The sequence below is a fragment of the Ambystoma mexicanum genome, chromosome 1p (assembly GCF_040938575.1).
Source record: "Ambystoma mexicanum isolate Mex_15411 chromosome 1p, UKY_AmexF1_1, whole genome shotgun sequence".
Taxonomy (NCBI): Eukaryota; Metazoa; Chordata; class Amphibia; order Caudata; family Ambystomatidae; genus Ambystoma; species Ambystoma mexicanum.
In genome coordinates this window covers 232,199,958-232,223,014 of record NC_090921.1, presented here as the reverse complement: position 1 = coordinate 232,223,014, position 23,057 = coordinate 232,199,958, and the positions used below count along the sequence as shown (strand labels likewise).

The window sequence follows — 23,057 nt, the reverse complement described above, 5'->3', positions numbered from 1 at the left end:
GCAGCGCAGCTCCCATTCACCCACCGGAGCTGGCGCCATCCTCATGTCACTGCAGTGCTCTGTTAAATCAGCTGCTCTGGGCTGCAATGGTCCAGAGCACTGTAGCGCCAGTGTGCAGCATGTAAGGCATTGGTGGTTCAGTGGTAGAATTCTCGCCTGCCACGCGTGAGGCCCGGGTTCGATTCCCGGCCAATGCATGAGCGTTTTGCACATGTACCTTTCGTTGGAAGAGATCAAACAAAAAAACAAGCCTTGATTGCCTTGCTTGCCTTATTTCTGCTACTAGCGATCACTCTGCTGATCCCTTTTAGTAGAAGGGGCCGCTGCGCCTTGACTGGAAGCAGGGCAATCTCAGATTATGCAAACAGCTCATAGAGGCCCAGCTCGAGTAGGTGCCAGTCTCACACGTCTGCAAAGGCCTTCAATGAGGCTTTCAGCAGAAGTCAAGAGTTTACGAGTGACCATTCGCATGGAACTGGCAGGTGTGTTAAATCAAGCGCTCTACCGCAGTAATGCTGCTTGTCAAGCATTGGTAGTTCAGTGGTAGAATTCTCGCTTCCCAAGCGGGAGGCCCGGGTTCGATTCCCGGCCAATGCATGGCACTTTTGTAGACGTGTCTCTTGATATTTTAAAAGGCATGGGAAAAGAAAAATGGAAACGGTAGATAAGATGATTGCATTGCTTGTCTGTTTTCTGCGCAAAGAAAGCACTCTGCTGCCCTCTTTTAGCAGAAGATGGAACTGCAGTTTCAACTTAAGGCGGGAAACCTTCTATTATGCAAATAATTCCCAGAAGACCCCAGAAGCCCAGATTGAAAGGGTGTCAGCCTCGTGTGGCTGCAAAGATATCCCCTGAGTCCTGCAGTAGAAGTCTGGCTTTCCTGAGGCACGGTGCTCAGGGAACTGCACTCAGAGTAGCGACCCATACAAAGGCCACCCTCATCTACCAGTGTGCTTGCCTCTGTCCACTTTTCCTGTCTATAGAACCTGGCCGTTCGTGGCCAAGTGAGTGAGAAGGACTGCCAGGGCAGCGCAGCTCCCATTCACCCACCGGAGCTGGCGCCATCCTCATGTCACTGCAGTGCTCTGTTAAATCAGCTGCTCTGGGCTGCAATGGTCCAGAGCACTGTAGCGCCAGTGTGCAGCATGTAAGGCATTGGTGGTTCAGTGGTAGAATTCTCGCCTGCTACGCGGGAGGCCTGGGTTCGATTCCCGGCCAATGCATGAGCGTTTTGCACATGTACCTTTCGTTGACTTTGAAGCATCGTGAAAAGGAAGAGATCAAACAAAAAAACAAGCCTTGATTGCCTTGCTTGCCTTATTTCTGCTACTAGCGATCACTCTGCTGATCCCTTTTAGTAGAAGGGGCCGCTGCGCCTTGACTGGAAGCAGGGCAATCTCAGATTATGCAAACAGCTCATAGAGGCCCAGCTCGAGTAGGTGCCAGTCTCACACGTCTGCAAAGGCCTTCAATGAGGCTTTCAGCAGAAGTCAAGAGTTTACGAGTGACCATTCGCATGGAACTGGCAGGTGTGTTAAATCAAGCGCTCTACCGCAGTAAAGCTGCTTGTCAAGCATTGGTAGTTCAGTGGTAGAATTCTCGCTTCCCAAGCGGGAGGCCCGGGTTCGATTCCCGGCCAATGCATGGCACTTTTGTAGACGTGTCTCTTGATATTTTAAAAGGCATGGGAAAAGAAAAATGGAAACGGTAGATAAGATGATTGCATTGCTTGTCTGTTTTCTGCGCAAAGAAAGCACTCTGCTGCCCTCTTTTAGCAGAAGATGGAACTGCAGTTTCAACTTAAGGCGGGAAACCTTCTATTATGCAAATAATTCCCAGAAGACCCCAGAAGCCCAGATTGAAAGGGTGTCAGCCTCGTGTGGCTGCAAAGATATCCCCTGAGTCCTGCAGTAGAAGTCTGGCTTTCCTGAGGCACGGTGCTCAGGGAACTGCACTCAGAGTAGCGACCCATACAAAGGCCACCCTCATCTACCAGTGTGCTTGCCTCTGTCCACTTTTCCTGTCTATAGAACCTGGCCGTTCGTGGCCGTTCGTGGCCAAGTGAGTGAGAAGGACTGCCAGGGCAGCGCAGCTCCCATTCACCCACCGGAGCTGGCGCCATCCTCATGTCACTGCAGTGCTCTGTTAAATCAGCTGCTCTGGGCTGCAATGGTCCAGAGCACTGTAGCGCCAGTGTGCAGTATGTAAGGCATTGGTGGTTCAGTGGTAGAATTCTCGCCTGCCACGCGGGAGGCCCGGGTTCGATTCCCGGCCAATGCATGAGCGTTTTGCACATGTACCTTTCGTTGACTTTGAAGCATCGTGAAAAGGAAGAGACCGAACAAAAAAACAAGCCTTGATTGCCTTGCTTGCCTTATTTCTGCTACTAGCGATCACTCTGCTGATCCCTTTTAGTAGAAGGGGCCGCTGCGCCTTGACTGGAAGCAGGGCAATCTCAGATTATGCAAACAGCTCATAGAGGCCCAGCCCGAGTAGGTGCCAGTCTCACACGTCTGCAAAGGCCTTCAATGAGGCTTTCAGCAGAAGTCAAGAGTTTACGAGTGACCATTCGCATGGAACTGGCAGGTGTGTTAAATCAAGCGCTCTACCGCAGTAATGCTGCTTGTCAGGCGGAAGCGGGAGGCCCGGGTTCGATTCCCGGCCAATGCATGGCACTTTTGTAGACGTGTCTCTTGATATTTTAAAAGGCATGGGAAAAGAAAAATGGAAACGGTAGATAAGATGATTGCATTGCTTGTCTGTTTTCTGCGCAAAGAAAGCACTCTGCTGCCCTCTTTTAGCAGAAGATGGAACTGCAGTTTCAACTTAAGGCGGGAAACCTTCTATTATGCAAATAATTCCCAGAAGACCCCAGAAGCCCAGATTGAAAGGGTGTCAGCCTCGTGTGGCTGCAAAGATATCCCCTGAGTCCTGCAGTAGAAGTCTGGCTTTCCTGAGGCACGGTGCTCAGGGAACTGCACTCAGAGTAGCGACCCATACAAAGGCCACCCTCATCTACCAGTGTGCTTGCCTCTGTCCACTTTTCCTGTCTATAGAACCTGGCCGTTCGTGGCCAAGTGAGTGAGAAGGACTGCCAGGGCAGCGCAGCTCCCATTCACCCACCGGAGCTGGCGCCATCCTCATGTCACTGCAGTGCTCTGTTAAATCAGCTGCTCTGGGCTGCAATGGTCCAGAGCACTGTAGCGCCAGTGTGCAGCATGTAAGGCATTGGTGGTTCAGTGGTAGAATTCTCGCCTGCCACGCGGGAGGCCCGGGTTCGATTCCCGGCCAATGCATGAGCGTTTTGCACATGTACCTTTCGTTGACTTTGAAGCATCGTGAAAAGGAAGAGACCGAACAAAAAAACAAGCCTTGCTTGCCTTATTTCTGCTACTAGCGATCACTCTGCTGATCCCTTTTAGTAGAAGGGGCCGCTGCGCCTTGACTGGAAGCAGGGCAATCTCAGATTATGCAAAACGCTCATAGAGGCCCAGCCCGAGTAGGTGCCAGTCTCACACGTCTGCAAAGGCCTTCAATGAGGCTTTCAGCAGAAGTCAAGAGTTTACGAGTGACCATTCGCATGGAACTGGCAGGTGTGTTAAATCAAGCGCTCTACCGCAGTAATGCTGCTTGTCAGGCATTGGTAGTTCAGTGGTAGAATTCTCGCTTCCCAAGCGGGAGGCCCGGGTTCGATTCCCGGCCAATGCATGGCACTTTTGTAGACGTGTCTCTTGATATTTTAAAAGGCATGGGAAAAGAAAAATGGAAACGGTAGATAAGATGATTGCATTTCTTGTCTGTTTTCTGCGCAAAGAAAGCACTCTGCTGCCCTCTTTTAGCAGAAGATGGAACTGCAGTTTCAACTTAAGGCGGGAAACCTTCTATTATGCAAATAATTCCCAGAAGACCCCAGAAGCCCAGATTGAAAGGGTGTCAGCCTCGTGTGGCTGCAAAGATATCCCCTGAGTCCTGCGGTAGAAGTCTGGCTTTCCTGAGGCACGGTGCTCAGGGAACTGCATCCAGAGTAGCGACCCATACAAAGGCCACCCTCATCTACCAGTGTGCTTGCCTCTGTCCACTTTTCCTGTCTATAGAACCTGGCCGTTCGTGGCCAAGTGAGTGAGAAGGACTGCCAGGGCAGCGCAGCTCCCATTCACCCACCGGAGCTGGCGCCATCCTCATGTCACTGCAGTGCTCTGTTAAATCAGCTGCTCTGGGCTGCAATGGTCCAGAGCACTGTAGCGCCAGTGTGCAGCATGTAAGTCATTGGTGGTTCAGTGGTAGAATTCTCGCCTGCCACGGGGTTCGATTCCCGGCCAATGCATGAGCGTTTTGCACATGTACCTTTCGTTGACTTTGAAGCATCGTGAAAAGGAAGAGACCGAACAAAAAAACAAGCCTTGATTGCCTTGCTTGCCTTATTTCTGCTACTAGCGATCACTCTGCTGATCCCTTTTAGTAGAAGGGGCCGCTGCGCCTTGGCTGGAAGCAGGGCAATCTCAGATTATGCAAACAGCTCATAGAGGCCCAGCCCGAGTAGGTGCCAGTCTCACACGTCTGCAAAGGCCTTCAATGAGGCTTTCAGCAGAAGTCAAGAGTTTACGAGTGACCATTCGCATGGAACTGGCAGGTGTGTTAAATCAAGCGCTCTACCGCAGTAATGCTGCTTGTCAGGCATTGGTAGTTCAGTGGTAGAATTCTCTCTTCCCAAGCGGGAGGCCCGGGTTCGATTCCCGGCCAATGCATGGCACTTTTGTAGACGTGTCTCTTGATATTTTAAAAGGCATGGGAAAAGAAAAATGGAAACGGTAGATAAGATGATTGCATTGCTTGTCTGTTTTCTGCGCAAAGAAAGCACTCTGCTGCCCTCTTTTAGCAGAAGATGGAACTGCAGTTTCAACTTAAGGCGGGAAACCTTCTATTATGCAAATAATTCCCAGAAGGCCCCAGAAGCCCAGATTGAAAGGGTGTCAGCCTCGTGTGGCTGCAAAGATATCCCCTGAGTCCTGCAGTAGAAGTCTGGCTTTCCTGAGGCACGGTGCTCAGGGAACTGCACTCAGAGTAGCGACCCATACAAAGGCCACCCTCATCTACCAGTGTGCTTGCCTCTGTCCACTTTTCCTGTCTATAGAACCTGGCCGTTCGTGGCCAAGTGAGTGAGAAGGACTGCCAGGGCAGCGCAGCTCCCATTCACCCACCGGAGCTGGCGCCATCCTCATGTCACTGCAGTGCTCTGTTAAATCAGCTGCTCTGGGCTGCAATGGTCCAGAGCACTGTAGCGCCAGTGTGCAGCATGTAAGGCATTGGTGGTTCAGTGGTAGAATTCTCGCCTGCCACGCGGGAGGCCCGGGTTCGATTCCCGGCCAATGCATGAGCGTTTTGCACATGTACCTTTCGTTGACTTTGAAGCATCGTGAAAAGGAAGAGATCAAACAAAAAAACAAGCCTTGATTGCCTTGCTTGCCTTATTTCTGCTACTAGCGATCACTCTGCTGATCCCTTTTAGTAGAAGGGGCCGCTGCGCCTTGACTGGAAGCAGGGCAATCTCAGATTATGCAAACAGCTCATAGAGGCCCAGCCCGAGTAGGTGCCAGTCTCACACGTCTGCAAAGGCCTTCAATGAGGCTTTCAGCAGAAGTCAAGAGTTTACGAGTGACCATTCGCATGGAACTGGCAAGTGTGTTAAATCAAGCGCTCTACCGCAGTAATGCTGCTTGTCAAGCATTGGTAGTTCAGTGGTAGAATTCTCGCTTCCCAAGCGGGAGGCCCGGGTTCGATTCCCGGCCAATGCATGGCACTTTTGTAGACGTGTCTCTTGATATTTTAAAAGGCATGGGAAAAGAAAAATGGAAACGGTAGATAAGATGATTGCATTGCTTGTCTGTTTTCTGCGCAAAGAAAGCACTCTGCTGCCCTCTTTTAGCAGAAGATGGAACTGCAGTTTCAACTTAAGGCGGGAAACCTTCTATTATGCAAATAATTCCCAGAAGACCCCAGAAGCCCAGATTGAAAGGGTGTCAGCCTCGTGTGGCTGCAAAGATATCCCCTGAGTCCTGCAGTAGAAGTCTGGCTTTCCAGAGGCACGGTGCTCAGGGAACTGCACTCAGAGTAGCGACCCATACAAAGGCCACCCTCATCTACCAGTGTGCTTGCCTCTGTCCACTTTTCCTGTCTATAGAACCTGGCCGTTCGTGGCCAAGTGAGTGAGAAGGACTGCCAGGGCAGCGCAGCTCCCATTCACCCACCGGAGCTGGCGCCATCCTCATGTCACTGCAGTGCTCTGTTAAATCAGCTGCTCTGGGCTGCAATGGTCCAGAGCACTGTAGCGCCAGTGTGCAGCATGTAAGGCATTGGTGGTTCAGTGGTAGAATTCTCGCCTGCCACGCGGGAGGCCCGGGTTCGATTCCCGGCCAATGCATGAGCGTTTTGCACATGTACCTTTCGTTGACTTTGAAGCATCGTGAAAAGGAAGAGATCAAACAAAAAAACAAGCCTTGATTGCCTTGCTTGCCTTATTTCTGCTACTAGCGATCACTCTGCTGATCCCTTTTAGTAGAAGGGGCCGCTGCGCCTTGACTGGAAGCAGGGCAATCTCAGATTATGCAAACAGCTCATAGAGGCCCAGCCCGAGTAGGTGCCAGTCTCACACGTCTGCAAAGGCCTTCAATGAGGCTTTCAGCAGAAGTCAAGAGTTTACAAGTGACCATTCGCATGGAACTGGCAGGTGTGTTAAATCAAGCGCTCTACCGCAGTAATGCTGCTTGTCAGGCATTGGTAGTTCAGTGGTAGAATTCTCGCTTCCCAAGCAGGAGGCCCGGGTTCGATTCCCGGCCAATGCATGGCACTTTTGTAGACGTGTCTCTTGATATTTTAAAAGGCATGGGAAAAGAAAAATGGAAACGGTAGATAAGATGATTGCATTGCTTGTCTGTTTTCTGCGCAAAGAAAGCACTCTGCTGCCCTCTTTTAGCAGAAGATGGAACTGCAGTTTCAACTTAAGGCGGGAAACCTTCTATTATGCAAATAATTCCCAGAAGACCCCAGAAGCCCAGATTGAAAGGGTGTCAGCCTCGTGTGGCTGCAAAGATATCCCCTGAGTCCTGCAGTAGAAGTCTGGCTTTCCTGAGGCACGGTGCTCAGGGAACTGCACTCAGAGTAGCGACCCATACAAAGGCCACCCTCATCTACCAGTGTGCTTGCCTCTGTCCACTTTTCCTGTCTATAGAACCTGGCCGTTCGTGGCCAAGTGAGTGAGAAGGACTGCCAGGGCAGCGCAGCTCCCATTCACCCACCGGAGCTGGCGCCATCCTCATGTCACTGCAGTGCTCTGTTAAATCAGCTGCTCTGGGCTGCAATGGTCCAGAGCACTGTAGCGCCAGTGTGCAGCATGTAAGGCATTGGTGGTTCAGTGGTAGAATTCTCGCCTGCCACGCGGGAGGCCCGGGTTCGATTCCCGGCCAATGCATGAGCGTTTTGCACATGTACCTTTCGTTGACTTTGAAGCATTGTGAAAAGGAAGAGATCAAACAAAAAAACAAGCCTTGATTGCCTTGCTTGCCTTATTTCTGCTACTAGCGATCACTCTGCTGATCCCTTTTAGTAGAAGGGGCCGCTGCGCCTTGACTGGAAGCAGGGCAATCTCAGATTATGCAAACAGCTCATAGAGGCCCAGCTCGAGTAGGTGCCAGTCTCACACGTCTGCAAAGGCCTTCAATGAGGCTTTCAGCAGAAGTCAAGAGTTTACGAGTGACCATTCGCATGGAACTGGCAGGTGTGTTAAATCAAGTGCTGTACCGCAGTAATGCTGCTTGTCAGGCATTGGTAGTTCAGTGGTAGAATTCTCGCTTCCCAAGCGGGAGGCCCGGGTTCGATTCCCGGCCAATGCATGGCACTTTTGTAGACGTGTCTCTTGATATTTTAAAAGGCATGGGAAAAGAAAAATGGAAACGGTAGATAAGATGATTGCATTGCTTGTCTGTTTTCTGCGCAAAGAAAGCACTCTGCTGCCCTCTTTTAGCAGAAGATGGAACTGCAGTTTCAACTTAAGGCGGGAAACCTTCTATTATGCAAATAATTCCCAGAAGACCCCAGAAGCCCAGATTGAAAGGGTGTCAGCCTCGTGTGGCTGCAAAGATATCCCCTGAGTCCTGCAGTAGAAGTCTGGCTTTCCTGAGGCACGGTGCTCAGGGAACTGCACTCAGAGTAGCGACCCATACAAAGGCCACCCTCATCTACCAGTGTGCTTGCCTCTGTCCACTTTTCCTGTCTATAGAACCTGGCCGTTCGTGGCCAAGTGAGTGAGAAGGACTGCCAGGGCAGCGCAGCTCCCATTCACCCACCGGAGCTGGCGCCATCCTCATGTCACTGCAGTGCTCTGTTAAATCAGCTGCTCTGGGCTGCAATGGTCCAGAGCACTGTAGCGCCAGTGTGCAGCATGTAAGGCATTGGTGGTTCAGTGGTAGAATTCTCGCCTGCCACGCGGGAGGCCCGGGTTCGATTCCCGGCCAATGCATGAGCGTTTTGCACATGTACCTTTCGTTGACTTTGAAGCATCGTGAAAAGGAAGAGATCAAACAAAAAAACAAGCCTTGATTGCCTTGCTTGCCTTATTTCTGCTACTAGCGATCACTCTGCTGATCCCTTTTAGTAGAAGGGGCCGCTGCGCCTTGACTGGAAGCAGGGCAATCTCAGATTATGCAAACAGCTCATAGAGGCCCAGCCCGAGTAGGTGCCAGTCTCACACGTCTGCAAAGGCCTTCAATGAGGCTTTCAGCAGAAGTCAAGAGTTTACGAGTGACCATTCGCATGGAACTGGCAGGTGTGTTAAATCAAGCGCTCTACCGCAGTAATGCTGCTTGTCAAGCATTGGTAGTTCAGTGGTAGAATTCTCGCTTCCCAAGCGGGAGGCCCGGGTTCGATTCCCGGCCAATGCATGGCACTTTTGTAGACGTGTCTCTTGATATTTTAAAAGGCATGGGAAAAGAAAAATTGAAACGGTAGATAAGATGATTGCATTGCTTGTCTGTTTTCTGCGCAAAGAAAGCACTCTGCTGCCCTCTTTTAGCAGAAGATGGAACTGCAGTTTCAACTTAAGGCGGGAAACCTTCTATTATGCAAATAATTCCCAGAAGACCCCAGAAGCCCAGATTGAAAGGGTGTCAGCCTCGTGTGGCTGCAAAGATATCCCCTGAGTCCTGCAGTAGAAGTCTGGCTTTCCTGAGGCACGGTGCTCAGGGAACTGCACTCAGAGTAGCGACCCATACAAAGGCCACCCTCATCTACCAGTGTGCTTGCCTCTGTCCACTTTTCCTGTCTATAGAACCTGGCCGTTCGTGGCCAAGTGAGTGAGAAGGACTGCCAGGGCAGCGCAGCTCCCATTCACCCACCGGAGCTGGCGCCATCCTCATGTCACTGCAGTGCTCTGTTAAATCAGCTGCTCTGGGCTGCAATGGTCCAGAGCACTGTAGCGCCAGTGTGCAGCATGTAAGGCATTGGTGGTTCAGTGGTAGAATTCTCGCCTGCCACGCGGGAGGCCCGGGTTCGATTCCCGGCCAATGCATGAGTGTTTTGCACATGTACCTTTCGTTGACTTTGAAGCATTGTGAAAAGGAAGAGATCAAACAAAAAAACAAGCCTTGATTGCCTTGCTTGCCTTATTTCTGCTACTAGCGATCACTCTGCTGATCCCTTTTAGTAGAAGGGGCCGCTGCGCCTTGACTGGAAGCAGGGCAATCTCAGATTATGCAAACAGCTCATAGAGGCCCAGCTCGAGTAGGTGCCAGTCTCACACGTCTGCAAAGGCCTTCAATGAGGCTTTCAGCAGAAGTCAAGAGTTTACGAGTGACCATTCGCATGGAACTGGCAGGTGTGTTAAATCAAGTGCTCTACCGCAGTAATGCTGCTTGTCAAGCATTGGTAGTTCAGTGGTAGAATTCTCGCTTCCCAAGCGGGAGGCCCGGGTTCGATTCCCGGCCAATGCATGGCACTTTTGTAGACGTGTCTCTTGATATTTTAAAAGGCATGGGAAAAGAAAAATGGAAACGGTAGATAAGATGATTGCATTGCTTGTCTGTTTTCTGCGCAAAGAAAGCACTCTGCTGCCCTCTTTTAGCAGAAGATGGAACTGCAGTTTCAACTTAAGGCGGGAAACCTTCTATTATGCAAATAATTCCCAGAAGACCCCAGAAGCCCAGATTGAAAGGGTGTCAGCCTCGTGTGGCTGCAAAGATATCCACTGAGTCCTGCAGTAGAAGTCTGGCTTTCCTGAGGCACGGTGCTCAGGGAACTGCACTCAGAGTAGCGACCCATACAAAGGCCACCCTCATCTACCAGTGTGCTTGCCTCTGTCCACTTTTCCTGTCTATAGAACCTGGCCGTTCGTGGCCGTTCGTGGCCAAGTGAGTGAGAAGGACTGCCAGGGCAGCGCAGCTCCCATTCACCCACCGGAGCTGGCGCCATCCTCATGTCACTGCAGTGCTCTGTTAAATCAGCTGCTCTGGGCTGCAATGGTCCAGAGCACTGTAGCGCCAGTGTGCAGCATGTAAGGCATTGGTGGTTCAGTGGTAGAATTCTTGCCTGCCTCGCGGGAGGCCCGGGTTCGATTCCCGGCCAATGCATGAGCGTTTTGCACATGTACCTTTCGTTGACTTTGAAGCATCGTGAAAAGGAAGAGACCGAACAAAAAAACAAGCCTTGATTGCCTTGCTTGCCTTATTTCTGCTACTAGCGATCACTCTGCTGATCCCTTTTAGTAGAAGGGGCCGCTGCGCCTTGACTGGAAGCAGGGCAATCTCAGATTATGCAAACAGCTCATAGAGGCCCAGCCCGAGTAGGTGCCAGTCTCACACGTCTGCAAAGGCCTTCAATGAGGCTTTCAGCAGAAGTCAAGAGTTTACAAGTGACCATTCGCATGGAACTGGCAGGTGTGTTAAATCAAGCGCTCTACCGCAGTAATGCTGCTTGTCAGGCATTGGTAGTTCAGTGGTAGAATTCTCGCTTCCCAAGCGGGAGGCCCGGGTTCGATTCCCGGCCAATGCATGGCACTTTTGTAGACGTGTCTCTTGATATTTTAAAAGGCATGGGAAAAGAAAAATGGAAACGGTAGATAAGATGATTGCATTGCTTGTCTGTTTTCTGCGCAAAGAAAGCACTCTGCTGCCCTCTTTTAGCAGAAGATGGAACTGCAGTTTCAACTTAAGGCGGGAAACCTTCTATTATGCAAATAATTCCCAGAAGACCCCAGAAGCCCAGATTGAAAGGGTGTCAGCCTCGTGTGGCTGCAAAGATATCCCCTGAGTCCTGCAGTAGAAGTCTGGCTTTCCTGAGGCACGGTGCTCAGGGAACTGCACTCAGAGTAGCGACCCATACAAAGGCCACCCTCATCTACCAGTGTGCTTGCCTCTGTCCACTTTTCCTGTCTATAGAACCTGGCCGTTCGTGGCCGTTCGTGGCCAAGTGAGTGAGAAGGACTGCCAGGGCAGCGCAGCTCCCATTCACCCACCGGAGCTGGCGCCATCCTCATGTCACTGCAGTGCTCTGTTAAATCAGCTGCTCTGGGCTGCAATGGTCCAGAGCACTGTAGCGCCAGTGTGCAGCATGTAAGGCATTGGTGGTTCAGTGGTAGAATTCTCGCCTGCCACGGGGTCCGATTCCCGGCCAATGCATGAGCGTTTTGCACATGTACCTTTCGTTGACTTTGAAGCATCGTGAAAAGGAAGAGACCGAACAAAAAAACAAGCCTTGATTGCCTTGCTTGCCTTATTTCTGCTACTAGCGATCACTCTGCTGATCCCTTTTAGTAGAAGGGGCCGCTGCGCCTTGGCTGGAAGCAGGGCAATCTCAGATTATGCAAACAGCTCATAGAGGCCCAGCCCGAGTAGGTGCCAGTCTCACACGTCTGCAAAGGCCTTCAATGAGGCTTTCAGCAGAAGTCAAGAGTTTACGAGTGACCATTCGCATGGAACTGGCAGGTGTGTTAAATCAAGCGCTCTACCGCAGTAATGCTGCTTGTCAGGCATTGGTAGTTCAGTGGTAGAATTCTCTCTTCCCAAGCGGGAGGCCCGGGTTCGATTCCCGGCCAATGCATGGCACTTTTGTAGACGTGTCTCTTGATATTTTAAAAGGCATGGGAAAAGAAAAATGGAAACGGTAGATAAGATGATTGCATTGCTTGTCTGTTTTCTGCGCAAAGAAAGCACTCTGCTGCCCTCTTTTAGCAGAAGATGGAACTGCAGTTTCAATTTAAGGCGGGAAACCTTCTATTATGCAAATAATTCCCAGAAGGCCCCAGAAGCCCAGATTGAAAGGGTGTCAGCCTCGTGTGGCTGCAAAGATATCCCCTGAGTCCTGCAGTAGAAGTCTGGCTTTCCTGAGGCACGGTGCTCAGGGAACTGCACTCAGAGTAGCGACCCATACAAAGGCCACCCTCATCTACCAGTGTGCTTGCCTCTGTCCACTTTTCCTGTCTATAGAACCTGGCCGTTCGTGGCCAAGTGAGTGAGAAGGACTGCCAGGGCAGCGCAGCTCCCATTCACCCACCGGAGCTGGCGCCATCCTCATGTCACTGCAGTGCTCTGTTAAATCAGCTGCTCTGGGCTGCAATGGTCCAGAGCACTGTAGCGCCAGTGTGCAGCATGTAAGGCATTGGTGGTTCAGTGGTAGAATTCTCGCCTGCCACGCGGGAGGCCCGGGTTCGATTCCCGGCCAATGCATGAGCGTTTTGCACATGTACCTTTCGTTGACTTTGAAGCATCGTGAAAAGGAAGAGATCAAACAAAAAAACAAGCCTTGATTGCCTTGCTTGCCTTATTTCTGCTACTAGCGATCACTCTGCTGATCCCTTTTAGTAGAAGGGGCCGCTGCGCCTTGACTGGAAGCAGGGCAATCTCAGATTATGCAAACAGCTCATAGAGGCCCAGCCCGAGTAGGTGCCAGTCTCACACGTCTGCAAAGGCCTTCAATGAGGCTTTCAGCAGAAGTCAAGAGTTTACGAGTGACCATTCGCATGGAACTGGCAAGTGTGTTAAATCAAGCGCTCTACCGCAGTAATGCTGCTTGTCAAGCATTGGTAGTTCAGTGGTAGAATTCTCGCTTCCCAAGCGGGAGGCCCGGGTTCGATTCCCGGCCAATGCATGGCACTTTTGTAGACGTGTCTCTTGATATTTTAAAAGGCATGGGAAAAGAAAAATGGAAACGGTAGATAAGATGATTGCATTGCTTGTCTGTTTTCTGCGCAAAGAAAGCACTCTGCTGCCCTCTTTTAGCAGAAGATGGAACTGCAGTTTCAACTTAAGGCGGGAAACCTTCTATTATGCAAATAATTCCCAGAAGACCCCAGAAGCCCAGATTGAAAGGGTGTCAGCCTCGTGTGGCTGCAAAGATATCCCCTGAGTCCTGCAGTAGAAGTCTGGCTTTCCAGAGGCACGGTGCTCAGGGAACTGCACTCAGAGTAGCGACCCATACAAAGGCCACCCTCATCTACCAGTGTGCTTGCCTCTGTCCACTTTTCCTGTCTATAGAACCTGGCCGTTCGTGGCCAAGTGAGTGAGAAGGACTGCCAGGGCAGCGCAGCTCCCATTCACCCACCGGAGCTGGCGCCATCCTCATGTCACTGCAGTGCTCTGTTAAATCAGCTGCTCTGGGCTGCAATGGTCCAGAGCACTGTAGCGCCAGTGTGCAGCATGTAAGGCATTGGTGGTTCAGTGGTAGAATTCTCGCCTGCCACGCGGGAGGCCCGGGTTCGATTCCCGGCCAATGCATGAGCGTTTTGCACATGTACCTTTCGTTGACTTTGAAGCATCGTGAAAAGGAAGAGATCAAACAAAAAAACAAGCCTTGATTGCCTTGCTTGCCTTATTTCTGCTACTAGCGATCACTCTGCTGATCCCTTTTAGTAGAAGGGGCCGCTGCGCCTTGACTGGAAGCAGGGCAATCTCAGATTATGCAAACAGCTCATAGAGGCCCAGCCCGAGTAGGTGCCAGTCTCACACGTCTGCAAAGGCCTTCAATGAGGCTTTCAGCAGAAGTCAAGAGTTTACGAGTGACCATTCGCATGGAACTGGCAGGTGTGTTAAATCAAGCGCTCTACCGCAGTAATGCTGCTTGTCAAGCATTGGTAGTTCAGTGGTAGAATTCTCGCTTCCCAAGCGGGAGGCCCGGGTTCGATTCCCGGCCAATGCATGGCACTTTTGTAGACGTGTCTCTTGATATTTTAAAAGGCATGGGAAAAGAAAAATGGAAACGGTAGATAAGATGATTGCATTGCTTGTCTGTTTTCTGCGCAAAGAAAGCACTCTGCTGCCCTCTTTTAGCAGAAGATGGAACTGCAGTTTCAACTTAAGGCGGGAAACCTTCTATTATGCAAATAATTCCCAGAAGACCCCAGAAGCCCAGATTGAAAGGGTGTCAGCCTCGTGTGGCTGCAAAGATATCCCCTGAGTCCTGCAGTAGAAGTCTGGCTTTCCTGAGGCACGGTGCTCAGGGAACTGCACTCAGAGTAGCGACCCATACAAAGGCCACCCTCATCTACCAGTGTGCTTGCCTCTGTCCACTTTTCCTGTCTATAGAACCTGGCCGTTCGTGGCCAAGTGAGTGAGAAGGACTGCCAGGGCAGCGCAGCTCCCATTCACCCACCGGAGCTGGCGCCATCCTCATGTCACTGCAGTGCTCTGTTAAATCAGCTGCTCTGGGCTGCAATGGTCCAGAGCACTGTAGCGCCAGTGTGCAGCATGTAAGGCATTGGTGGTTCAGTGGTAGAATTCTCGCCTGCCACGCGTGAGGCCTGGGTTCGATTCCCGGCCAATGCATGAGCGTTTTGCACATGTACCTTTCGTTGACTTTGAAGCATCGTGAAAAGGAAGAGATCAAACAAAAAAACAAGCCCTGATTGCCTTGCTTGCCTTATTTCTGCTACTAGCGATCACTCTGCTGATCCCTTTTAGTAGAAGGGGCCGCTGCGCCTTGACTGGAAGCAGGGCAATCTCAGATTATGCAAACAGCTCATAGAGGCCCAGCTCGAGTAGGTGCCAGTCTCACACGTCTGCAAAGGCCTTCAATGAGGCTTTCAGCAGAAGTCAAGAGTTTACGAGTGACCATTCGCATGGAACTGGCAGGTGTGTTAAATCAAGCGCTCTACCGCAGTAATGCTGCTTGTCAAGCATTGGTAGTTCAGTGGTAGAATTCTCGCTTCCCAAGCGGGAGGCCCGGGTTCGATTCCCGGCCAATGCATGGCACTTTTGTAGACGTGTCTCTTGATATTTTAAAAGGCATGGGAAAAGAAAAATGGAAACGGTAGATAAGATGATTGCATTGCTTGTCTGTTTTCTGCGCAAAGAAAGCACTCTGCTGCCCTCTTTTAGCAGAAGATGGAACTGCAGTTTCAACTTAAGGCGGGAAACCTTCTATTATGCAAATAATTCCCAGAAGACCCCAGAAGCCCAGATTGAAAGGGTGTCAGCCTCGTGTGGCTGCAAAGATATCCCCTGAGTCCTGCAGTAGAAGTCTGGCTTTCCTGAGGCACGGTGCTCAGGGAACTGCACTCAGAGTAGCGACCCATACAAAGGCCACCCTCATCTACCAGTGTGCTTGCCTCTGTCCACTTTTCCTGTCTATAGAACCTGGCCGTTCGTGGCCAAGTGAGTGAGAAGGACTGCCAGGGCAGCGCAGCTCCCATTCACCCACCGGAGCTGGCGCCATCCTCATGTCACTGCAGTGCTCTGTTAAATCAGCTGCTCTGGGCTGCAATGGTCCAGAGCACTGTAGCGCCAGTGTGCAGCATGTAAGGCATTGGTGGTTCAGTGGTAGAATTCTCGCCTGCTACGCGGGAGGCCTGGGTTCGATTCCCGGCCAATGCATGAGCGTTTTGCACATGTACCTTTCGTTGACTTTGAAGCATCGTGAAAAGGAAGAGATCAAACAAAAAAACAAGCCTTGATTGCCTTGCTTGCCTTATTTCTGCTACTAGCGATCACTCTGCTGATCCCTTTTAGTAGAAGGGGCCGCTGCGCCTTGACTGGAAGCAGGGCAATCTCAGATTATGCAAACAGCTCATAGAGGCCCAGCTCGAGTAGGTGCCAGTCTCACACGTCTGCAAAGGCCTTCAATGAGGCTTTCAGCAGAAGTCAAGAGTTTACGAGTGACCATTCGCATGGAACTGGCAGGTGTGTTAAATCAAGCGCTCTACCGCAGTAAAGCTGCTTGTCAAGCATTGGTAGTTCAGTGGTAGAATTCTCGCTTCCCAAGCGGGAGGCCCGGGTTCGATTCCCGGCCAATGCATGGCACTTTTGTAGACGTGTCTCTTGATATTTTAAAAGGCATGGGAAAAGAAAAATGGAAACGGTAGATAAGATGATTGCATTGCTTGTCTGTTTTCTGCGCAAAGAAAGCACTCTGCTGCCCTCTTTTAGCAGAAGATGGAACTGCAGTTTCAACTTAAGGCGGGAAACCTTCTATTATGCAAATAATTCCCAGAAGACCCCAGAAGCCCAGATTGAAAGGGTGTCAGCCTCGTGTGGCTGCAAAGATATCCCCTGAGTCCTGCAGTAGAAGTCTGGCTTTCCTGAGGCACGGTGCTCAGGGAACTGCACTCAGAGTAGCGACCCATACAAAGGCCACCCTCATCTACCAGTGTGCTTGCCTCTGTCCACTTTTCCTGTCTATAGAACCTGGCCGTTCGTGGCCGTTCGTGGCCAAGTGAGTGAGAAGGACTGCCAGGGCAGCGCAGCTCCCATTCACCCACCGGAGCTGGCGCCATCCTCATGTCACTGCAGTGCTCTGTTAAATCAGCTGCTCTGGGCTGCAATGGTCCAGAGCACTGTAGCGCCAGTGTGCAGCATGTAAGGCATTGGTGGTTCAGTGGTAGAATTCTCGCCTGCCACGGGGTCCGATTCCCGGCCAATGCATGAGCGTTTTGCACATGTACCTTTCGTTGACTTTGAAGCATCGTGAAAAGGAAGAGACCGAACAAAAAAACAAGCCTTGATTGCCTTGCTTGCCTTATTTCTGCTACTAGCGATCACTCTGCTGATCCCTTTTAGTAGAAGGGGCCGCTGCGCCTTGGCTGGAAGCAGGGCAATCTCAGATTATGCAAACAGCTCATAGAGGCCCAGCCCGAGTAGGTGCCAGTCTCACACGTCTGCAAAGGCCTTCAATGAGGCTTTCAGCAGAAGTCAAGAGTTTACGAGTGACCATTCGCATGGAACTGGCAGGTGTGTTAAATCAAGCGCTCTACCGCAGTAATGCTGCTTGTCAGGCATTGGTAGTTCAGTGGTAGAATTCTCTCTTCCCAAGCGGGAGGCCCGGGTTCGATTCCCGGCCAATGCATGGCACTTTTGTAGACGTGTCTCTTGATATTTTAAAAGGCATGGGAAAAGAAAAATGGAAACGGTAGATAAGATGATTGCATTGCTTGTCTGTTTTCTGCGCAAAGAAAGCACTCTGCTGCCCTCTTTTAGCAGAAGATGGAACTGCAGTTTCAATTTAAGGCGGGAAACCTTCTATTATGCAAATAATTCCCAGAAGGCCCCAGAAGCCCAGATTGAAAGGGTGTCAGCCTCGTGTGGCTGCAAAGATATCCCCTGAGTCCTGCAGTAGAAGTCTGGCTTTCCTGAGGCACGGTGCTCAGGGAACTGCACTCAGAGTAGCGACCCATACAAAGGCCACCCTCATCTACCAGTGTGCTTGCCTCTGTCCACTTTTCCTGTCTATAGAACCTGGCCGTTCGTGGCCAAGTGAGTGAGAAGGACTGCCAGGGCAGCGCAGCTCCCATTCACCCACCGGAGCTGGCGCCATCCTCATGTCACTGCAGTGCTCTGTTAAATCAGCTGCTCTGGGCTGCAATGGTCCAGAGCACTGTAGCGCCAGTGTGCAGCATGTAAGGCATTGGTGGTTCAGTGGTAGAATTCTCGCCTGCCACGCGGGAGGCCCGGGTTCGATTCCCGGCCAATGCATGAGCGTTTTGCACATGTACCTTTCGTTGACTTTGAAGCATCGTGAAAAGGAAGAGATCAAACAAAAAAACAAGCCTTGATTGCCTTGCTTGCCTTATTTCTGCTACTAGCGATCACTCTGCTGATCCCTTTTAGTAGAAGGGGCCGCTGCGCCTTGACTGGAAGCAGGGCAATCTCAGATTATGCAAACAGCTCATAGAGGCCCAGCCCGAGTAGGTGCCAGTCTCACACGTCTGCAAAGGCCTTCAATGAGGCTTTCAGCAGAAGTCAAGAGTTTACGAGTGACCATTCGCATGGAACTGGCAAGTGTGTTAAATCAAGCGCTCTACCGCAGTAATGCTGCTTGTCAAGCATTGGTAGTTCAGTGGTAGAATTCTCGCTTCCCAAGCGGGAGGCCCGGGTTCGATTCCCGGCCAATGCATGGCACTTTTGTAGACGTGTCTCTTGATATTTTAAAAGGCATGGGAAAAGAAAAATGGAAACGGTAGATAAGATGATTGCATTGCTTGTCTGTTTTCTGCGCAAAGAAAGCACTCTGCTGCCCTCTTTTAGCAGAAGATGGAACTGCAGTTTCAACTTAAGGCGGGAAACCTTCTATTATGCAAATAATTCCCAGAAGACCCCAGAAGCCCAGATTGAAAGGGTGTCAGCCTCGTGTGGCTGCAAAGATATCCCCTGAGTCCTGCAGTAGAAGTCTGGCTTTCCAGAGGCACGGTGCTCAGGGAACTGCACTCAGAGTAGCGACCCATACAAAGGCCACCCTCATCTACCAGTGTGCTTGCCTCTGTCCACTTTTCCTGTCTATAGAACCTGGCCGTTCGTGGCCAAGTGAGTGAGAAGGACTGCCAGGGCAGCGCAGCTCCCATTCACCCACCGGAGCTGGCGCCATCCTCATGTCACTGCAGTGCTCTGTTAAATCAGCTGCTCTGGGCTGCAATGGTCCAGAGCACTGTAGCGCCAGTGTGCAGCATGTAAGGCATTGGTGGTTCAGTGGTAGAATTCTCGCCTGCCACGCGGGAGGCCCGGGTTCGATTCCCGGCCAATGCATGAGCGTTTTGCACATGTACCTTTCGTTGACTTTGAAGCATCGTGAAAAGGAAGAGATCAAACAAAAAAACAAGCCTTGATTGCCTTGCTTGCCTTATTTCTGCTACTAGCGATCACTCTGCTGATCCCTTTTAGTAGAAGGGGCCGCTGCGCCTTGACTGGAAGCAGGGCAATCTCAGATTATGCAAACAGCTCATAGAGGCCCAGCCCGAGTAGGTGCCAGTCTCACACGTCTGCAAAGGCCTTCAATGAGGCTTTCAGCAGAAGTCAAGAGTTTACGAGTGACCATTCGCATGGAACTGGCAGGTGTGTTAAATCAAGCGCTCTACCGCAGTAATGCTGCTTGTCAAGCATTGGTAGTTCAGTGGTAGAATTCTCGCTTCCCAAGCGGGAGGCCCGGGTTCGATTCCCGGCCAATGCATGGCACTTTTGTAGACGTGTCTCTTGATATTTTAAAAGGCATGGGAAAAGAAAAATGGAAACGGTAGATAAGATGATTGCATTGCTTGTCTGTTTTCTGCGCAAAGAAAGCACTCTGCTGCCCTCTTTTAGCAGAAGATGGAACTGCAGTTTCAACTTAAGGCGGGAAACCTTCTATTATGCAAATAATTCCCAGAAGACCCCAGAAGCCCAGATTGAAAGGGTGTCAGCCTCGTGTGGCTGCAAAGATATCCCCTGAGTCCTGCAGTAGAAGTCTGGCTTTCCTGAGGCACGGTGCTCAGGGAACTGCACTCAGAGTAGCGACCCATACAAAGGCCACCCTCATCTACCAGTGTGCTTGCCTCTGTCCACTTTTCCTGTCTATAGAACCTGGCCGTTCGTGGCCAAGTGAGTGAGAAGGACTGCCAGGGCAGCGCAGCTCCCATTCACCCACCGGAGCTGGCGCCATCCTCATGTCACTGCAGTGCTCTGTTAAATCAGCTGCTCTGGGCTGCAATGGTCCAGAGCACTGTAGCGCCAGTGTGCAGCATGTAAGGCATTGGTGGTTCAGTGGTAGAATTCTCGCCTGCCACGCGTGAGGCCTGGGTTCGATTCCCGGCCAATGCATGAGCGTTTTGCACATGTACCTTTCGTTGACTTTGAAGCATCGTGAAAAGGAAGAGATCAAACAAAAAAACAAGCCTTGATTGCCTTGCTTGCCTTATTTCTGCTACTAGCGATCACTCTGCTGATCCCTTTTAGTAGAAGGGGCCGCTGCGCCTTGACTGGAAGCAGGGCAATCTCAGATTATGCAAACAGCTCATAGAGGCCCAGCTCGAGTAGGTGCCAGTCTCACACGTCTGCAAAGGCCTTCAATGAGGCTTTCAGCAGAAGTCAAGAGTTTACGAGTGACCATTCGCATGGAACTGGCAGGTGTGTTAAATCAAGCGCTCTACCGCAGTAATGCTGCTTGTCAAGCATTGGTAGTTCAGTGGTAGAATTCTCGCTTCCCAAGCGGGAGGCCCGGGTTCGATTCCCGGCCAATGCATGGCACTTTTGTAGACGTGTCTCTTGATATTTTAAAAGGCATGGGAAAAGAAAAATGGAAACGGTAGATAAGATGATTGCATTGCTTGTCTGTTTTCTGCGCAAAGAAAGCACTCTGCTGCCCTCTTTTAGCAGAAGATGGAACTGCAGTTTCAACTTAAGGCGGGAAACCTTCTATTATGCAAATAATTCCCAGAAGACCCCAGAAGCCCAGATTGAAAGGGTGTCAGCCTCGTGTGGCTGCAAAGATATCCCCTGAGTCCTGCAGTAGAAGTCTGGCTTTCCTGAGGCACGGTGCTCAGGGAACTGCACTCAGAGTAGCGACCCATACAAAGGCCACCCTCATCTACCAGTGTGCTTGCCTCTGTCCACTTTTCCTGTCTATAGAACCTGGCCGTTCGTGGCCAAGTGAGTGAGAAGGACTGCCAGGGCAGCGCAGCTCCCATTCACCCACCGGAGCTGGCGCCATCCTCATGTCACTGCAGTGCTCTGTTAAATCAGCTGCTCTGGGCTGCAATGGTCCAGAGCACTGTAGCGCCAGTGTGCAGCATGTAAGGCATTGGTGGTTCAGTGGTAGAATTCTCGCCTGCTACGCGGGAGGCCTGGGTTCGATTCCCGGCCAATGCATGAGCGTTTTGCACATGTACCTTTCGTTGACTTTGAAGCATCGTGAAAAGGAAGAGATCAAACAAAAAAACAAGCATTGATTGCCTTGCTTGCCTTATTTCTGCTACTAGCGATCACTCTGCTGATCCCTTTTAGTAGAAGGGGCCGCTGCGCCTTGACTGGAAGCAGGGCAATCTCAGATTATGCAAACAGCTCATAGAGGCCCAGCTCGAGTAGGTGCCAGTCTCACACGTCTGCAAAGGCCTTCAATGAGGCTTTCAGCAGAAGTCAAGAGTTTACGAGTGACCATTCGCATGGAACTGGCAGGTGTGTTAAATCAAGCGCTCTACCGCAGTAAAGCTGCTTGTCAAGCATTGGTAGTTCAGTGGTAGAATTCTCGCTTCCCAAGCGGGAGGCCCGGGTTCGATTCCCGGCCAATGCATGGCACTTTTGTAGACGTGTCTCTTGATATTTTAAAAGGCATGGGAAAAGAAAAATGGAAACGGTAGATAAGATGATTGCATTGCTTGTCTGTTTTCTGCGCAAAGAAAGCACTCTGCTGCCCTCTTTTAGCAGAAGATGGAACTGCAGTTTCAACTTAAGGCGGGAAACCTTCTATTATGCAAATAATTCCCAGAAGACCCCAGAAGCCCAGATTGAAAGGGTGTCAGCCTCGTGTGGCTGCAAAGATATCCCCTGAGTCCTGCAGTAGAAGTCTGGCTTTCCTGAGGCACGGTGCTCAGGGAACTGCACTCAGAGTAGCGACCCATACAAAGGCCACCCTCATCTACCAGTGTGCTTGCCTCTGTCCACTTTTCCTGTCTATAGAACCTGGCCGTTCGTGGCCGTTCGTGGCCAAGTGAGTGAGAAGGACTGCCAGGGCAGCGCAGCTCCCATTCACCCACCGGAGCTGGCGCCATCCTCATGTCACTGCAGTGCTCTGTTAAATCAGCTGCTCTGGGCTGCAATGGTCCAGAGCACTGTAGCGCCAGTGTGCAGTATGTAAGGCATTGGTGGTTCAGTGGTAGAATTCTCGCCTGCCACGCGGGAGGCCCGGGTTCGATTCCCGGCCAATGCATGAGCGTTTTGCACATGTACCTTTCGTTGACTTTGAAGCATCGTGAAAAGCAAGAGACCGAACAAAAAAACAAGCCTTGATTGCCTTGCTTGCCTTATTTCTGCTACTAGCGATCACTCTGCTGATCCCTTTTAGTAGAAGGGGCCGCTGCGCCTTGACTGGAAGCAGGGCAATCTCAGATTATGCAAACAGCTCATAGAGGCCCAGCCCGAGTAGGTGCCAGTCTCACACGTCTGCAAAGGCCTTCAATGAGGCTTTCAGCAGAAGTCAAGAGTTTACGAGTGACCATTCGCATGGAACTGGCAGGTGTGTTAAATCAAGCGCTCTACCGCAGTAATGCTGCTTGTCAGGCGGAAGCGGGAGGCCCGGGTTCGATTCCCGGCCAATGCATGGCACTTTTGTAGACGTGTCTCTTGATATTTTAAAAGGCATGGGAAAAGAAAAATGGAAACGGTAGATAAGATGATTGCATTGCTTGTCTGTTTTCTGCGCAAAGAAAGCACTCTGCTGCCCTCTTTTAGCAGAAGATGGAACTGCAGTTTCAACTTAAGGCGGGAAACCTTCTATTATGCAAATAATTCCCAGAAGACCCCAGAAGCCCAGATTGAAAGGGTGTCAGCCTCGTGTGGCTGCAAAGATATCCCCTGAGTCCTGCAGTAGAAGTCTGGCTTTCCTGAGGCACGGTGCTCAGGGAACTGCACTCAGAGTAGCGACCCATACAAAGGCCACCCTCATCTACCAGTGTGCTTGCCTCTGTCCACTTTTCCTGTCTATAGAACCTGGCCGTTCGTGGCCAAGTGAGTGAGAAGGACTGCCAGGGCAGCGCAGCTCCCATTCACCCACCGGAGCTGGCGCCATCCTCATGTCACTGCAGTGCTCTGTTAAATCAGCTGCTCTGGGCTGCAATGGTCCAG

General features: G+C 51.0%; 32 non-coding genes across 32 annotated transcripts; all 32 read left to right on the top strand.

The window, feature by feature from the left end:
- The first annotated feature begins 526 nt into the window (after positions 1–526).
- TRNAG-CCC (transfer RNA glycine (anticodon CCC)) lies at positions 527–597 on the top strand. Its single transcript has one exon. It is a non-coding gene; the product is annotated as a tRNA-Gly (tRNA).
- Positions 598–1,152: 555 nt separating this feature from the next.
- TRNAS-GCU (transfer RNA serine (anticodon GCU)) lies at positions 1,153–1,223 on the top strand. The gene has a single exon. It is a non-coding gene; the product is annotated as a tRNA-Ser (tRNA).
- A 350-nt stretch (positions 1,224–1,573) lies between these two features.
- On the top strand, positions 1,574–1,644 carry TRNAG-CCC (transfer RNA glycine (anticodon CCC)). Its single transcript has one exon. It is a non-coding gene; the product is annotated as a tRNA-Gly (tRNA).
- A 565-nt stretch (positions 1,645–2,209) lies between these two features.
- On the top strand, positions 2,210–2,280 carry TRNAG-GCC (transfer RNA glycine (anticodon GCC)). The gene has a single exon. It is a non-coding gene; the product is annotated as a tRNA-Gly (tRNA).
- Positions 2,281–3,225: 945 nt separating this feature from the next.
- On the top strand, positions 3,226–3,296 carry TRNAG-GCC (transfer RNA glycine (anticodon GCC)). Its single transcript has one exon. It is a non-coding gene; the product is annotated as a tRNA-Gly (tRNA).
- A 341-nt stretch (positions 3,297–3,637) lies between these two features.
- Positions 3,638–3,708, top strand: TRNAG-CCC (transfer RNA glycine (anticodon CCC)). Its single transcript has one exon. It is a non-coding gene; the product is annotated as a tRNA-Gly (tRNA).
- Positions 3,709–5,300: 1,592 nt separating this feature from the next.
- On the top strand, positions 5,301–5,371 carry TRNAG-GCC (transfer RNA glycine (anticodon GCC)). The gene has a single exon. It is a non-coding gene; the product is annotated as a tRNA-Gly (tRNA).
- A 350-nt stretch (positions 5,372–5,721) lies between these two features.
- On the top strand, positions 5,722–5,792 carry TRNAG-CCC (transfer RNA glycine (anticodon CCC)). Its single transcript has one exon. It is a non-coding gene; the product is annotated as a tRNA-Gly (tRNA).
- Positions 5,793–6,347: 555 nt separating this feature from the next.
- On the top strand, positions 6,348–6,418 carry TRNAG-GCC (transfer RNA glycine (anticodon GCC)). The gene has a single exon. It is a non-coding gene; the product is annotated as a tRNA-Gly (tRNA).
- A 350-nt stretch (positions 6,419–6,768) lies between these two features.
- TRNAG-CCC (transfer RNA glycine (anticodon CCC)) lies at positions 6,769–6,839 on the top strand. Its single transcript has one exon. It is a non-coding gene; the product is annotated as a tRNA-Gly (tRNA).
- A 555-nt stretch (positions 6,840–7,394) lies between these two features.
- TRNAG-GCC (transfer RNA glycine (anticodon GCC)) lies at positions 7,395–7,465 on the top strand. The gene has a single exon. It is a non-coding gene; the product is annotated as a tRNA-Gly (tRNA).
- Positions 7,466–7,815: 350 nt separating this feature from the next.
- TRNAG-CCC (transfer RNA glycine (anticodon CCC)) lies at positions 7,816–7,886 on the top strand. The gene has a single exon. It is a non-coding gene; the product is annotated as a tRNA-Gly (tRNA).
- Positions 7,887–8,441: 555 nt separating this feature from the next.
- On the top strand, positions 8,442–8,512 carry TRNAG-GCC (transfer RNA glycine (anticodon GCC)). Its single transcript has one exon. It is a non-coding gene; the product is annotated as a tRNA-Gly (tRNA).
- Positions 8,513–8,862: 350 nt separating this feature from the next.
- Positions 8,863–8,933, top strand: TRNAG-CCC (transfer RNA glycine (anticodon CCC)). The gene has a single exon. It is a non-coding gene; the product is annotated as a tRNA-Gly (tRNA).
- Positions 8,934–9,488: 555 nt separating this feature from the next.
- Positions 9,489–9,559, top strand: TRNAG-GCC (transfer RNA glycine (anticodon GCC)). The gene has a single exon. It is a non-coding gene; the product is annotated as a tRNA-Gly (tRNA).
- Positions 9,560–9,909: 350 nt separating this feature from the next.
- TRNAG-CCC (transfer RNA glycine (anticodon CCC)) lies at positions 9,910–9,980 on the top strand. Its single transcript has one exon. It is a non-coding gene; the product is annotated as a tRNA-Gly (tRNA).
- Positions 9,981–10,966: 986 nt separating this feature from the next.
- TRNAG-CCC (transfer RNA glycine (anticodon CCC)) lies at positions 10,967–11,037 on the top strand. The gene has a single exon. It is a non-coding gene; the product is annotated as a tRNA-Gly (tRNA).
- A 1,602-nt stretch (positions 11,038–12,639) lies between these two features.
- On the top strand, positions 12,640–12,710 carry TRNAG-GCC (transfer RNA glycine (anticodon GCC)). The gene has a single exon. It is a non-coding gene; the product is annotated as a tRNA-Gly (tRNA).
- A 350-nt stretch (positions 12,711–13,060) lies between these two features.
- Positions 13,061–13,131, top strand: TRNAG-CCC (transfer RNA glycine (anticodon CCC)). Its single transcript has one exon. It is a non-coding gene; the product is annotated as a tRNA-Gly (tRNA).
- A 555-nt stretch (positions 13,132–13,686) lies between these two features.
- Positions 13,687–13,757, top strand: TRNAG-GCC (transfer RNA glycine (anticodon GCC)). Its single transcript has one exon. It is a non-coding gene; the product is annotated as a tRNA-Gly (tRNA).
- A 350-nt stretch (positions 13,758–14,107) lies between these two features.
- On the top strand, positions 14,108–14,178 carry TRNAG-CCC (transfer RNA glycine (anticodon CCC)). The gene has a single exon. It is a non-coding gene; the product is annotated as a tRNA-Gly (tRNA).
- Positions 14,179–15,154: 976 nt separating this feature from the next.
- TRNAG-CCC (transfer RNA glycine (anticodon CCC)) lies at positions 15,155–15,225 on the top strand. Its single transcript has one exon. It is a non-coding gene; the product is annotated as a tRNA-Gly (tRNA).
- A 555-nt stretch (positions 15,226–15,780) lies between these two features.
- On the top strand, positions 15,781–15,851 carry TRNAS-GCU (transfer RNA serine (anticodon GCU)). The gene has a single exon. It is a non-coding gene; the product is annotated as a tRNA-Ser (tRNA).
- A 350-nt stretch (positions 15,852–16,201) lies between these two features.
- Positions 16,202–16,272, top strand: TRNAG-CCC (transfer RNA glycine (anticodon CCC)). Its single transcript has one exon. It is a non-coding gene; the product is annotated as a tRNA-Gly (tRNA).
- Positions 16,273–17,874: 1,602 nt separating this feature from the next.
- TRNAG-GCC (transfer RNA glycine (anticodon GCC)) lies at positions 17,875–17,945 on the top strand. Its single transcript has one exon. It is a non-coding gene; the product is annotated as a tRNA-Gly (tRNA).
- Positions 17,946–18,295: 350 nt separating this feature from the next.
- TRNAG-CCC (transfer RNA glycine (anticodon CCC)) lies at positions 18,296–18,366 on the top strand. The gene has a single exon. It is a non-coding gene; the product is annotated as a tRNA-Gly (tRNA).
- A 555-nt stretch (positions 18,367–18,921) lies between these two features.
- TRNAG-GCC (transfer RNA glycine (anticodon GCC)) lies at positions 18,922–18,992 on the top strand. Its single transcript has one exon. It is a non-coding gene; the product is annotated as a tRNA-Gly (tRNA).
- A 350-nt stretch (positions 18,993–19,342) lies between these two features.
- On the top strand, positions 19,343–19,413 carry TRNAG-CCC (transfer RNA glycine (anticodon CCC)). Its single transcript has one exon. It is a non-coding gene; the product is annotated as a tRNA-Gly (tRNA).
- A 976-nt stretch (positions 19,414–20,389) lies between these two features.
- Positions 20,390–20,460, top strand: TRNAG-CCC (transfer RNA glycine (anticodon CCC)). The gene has a single exon. It is a non-coding gene; the product is annotated as a tRNA-Gly (tRNA).
- Positions 20,461–21,015: 555 nt separating this feature from the next.
- Positions 21,016–21,086, top strand: TRNAS-GCU (transfer RNA serine (anticodon GCU)). Its single transcript has one exon. It is a non-coding gene; the product is annotated as a tRNA-Ser (tRNA).
- A 350-nt stretch (positions 21,087–21,436) lies between these two features.
- Positions 21,437–21,507, top strand: TRNAG-CCC (transfer RNA glycine (anticodon CCC)). Its single transcript has one exon. It is a non-coding gene; the product is annotated as a tRNA-Gly (tRNA).
- A 565-nt stretch (positions 21,508–22,072) lies between these two features.
- TRNAG-GCC (transfer RNA glycine (anticodon GCC)) lies at positions 22,073–22,143 on the top strand. The gene has a single exon. It is a non-coding gene; the product is annotated as a tRNA-Gly (tRNA).
- The last annotated feature ends 914 nt before the right edge of the window (positions 22,144–23,057 follow it).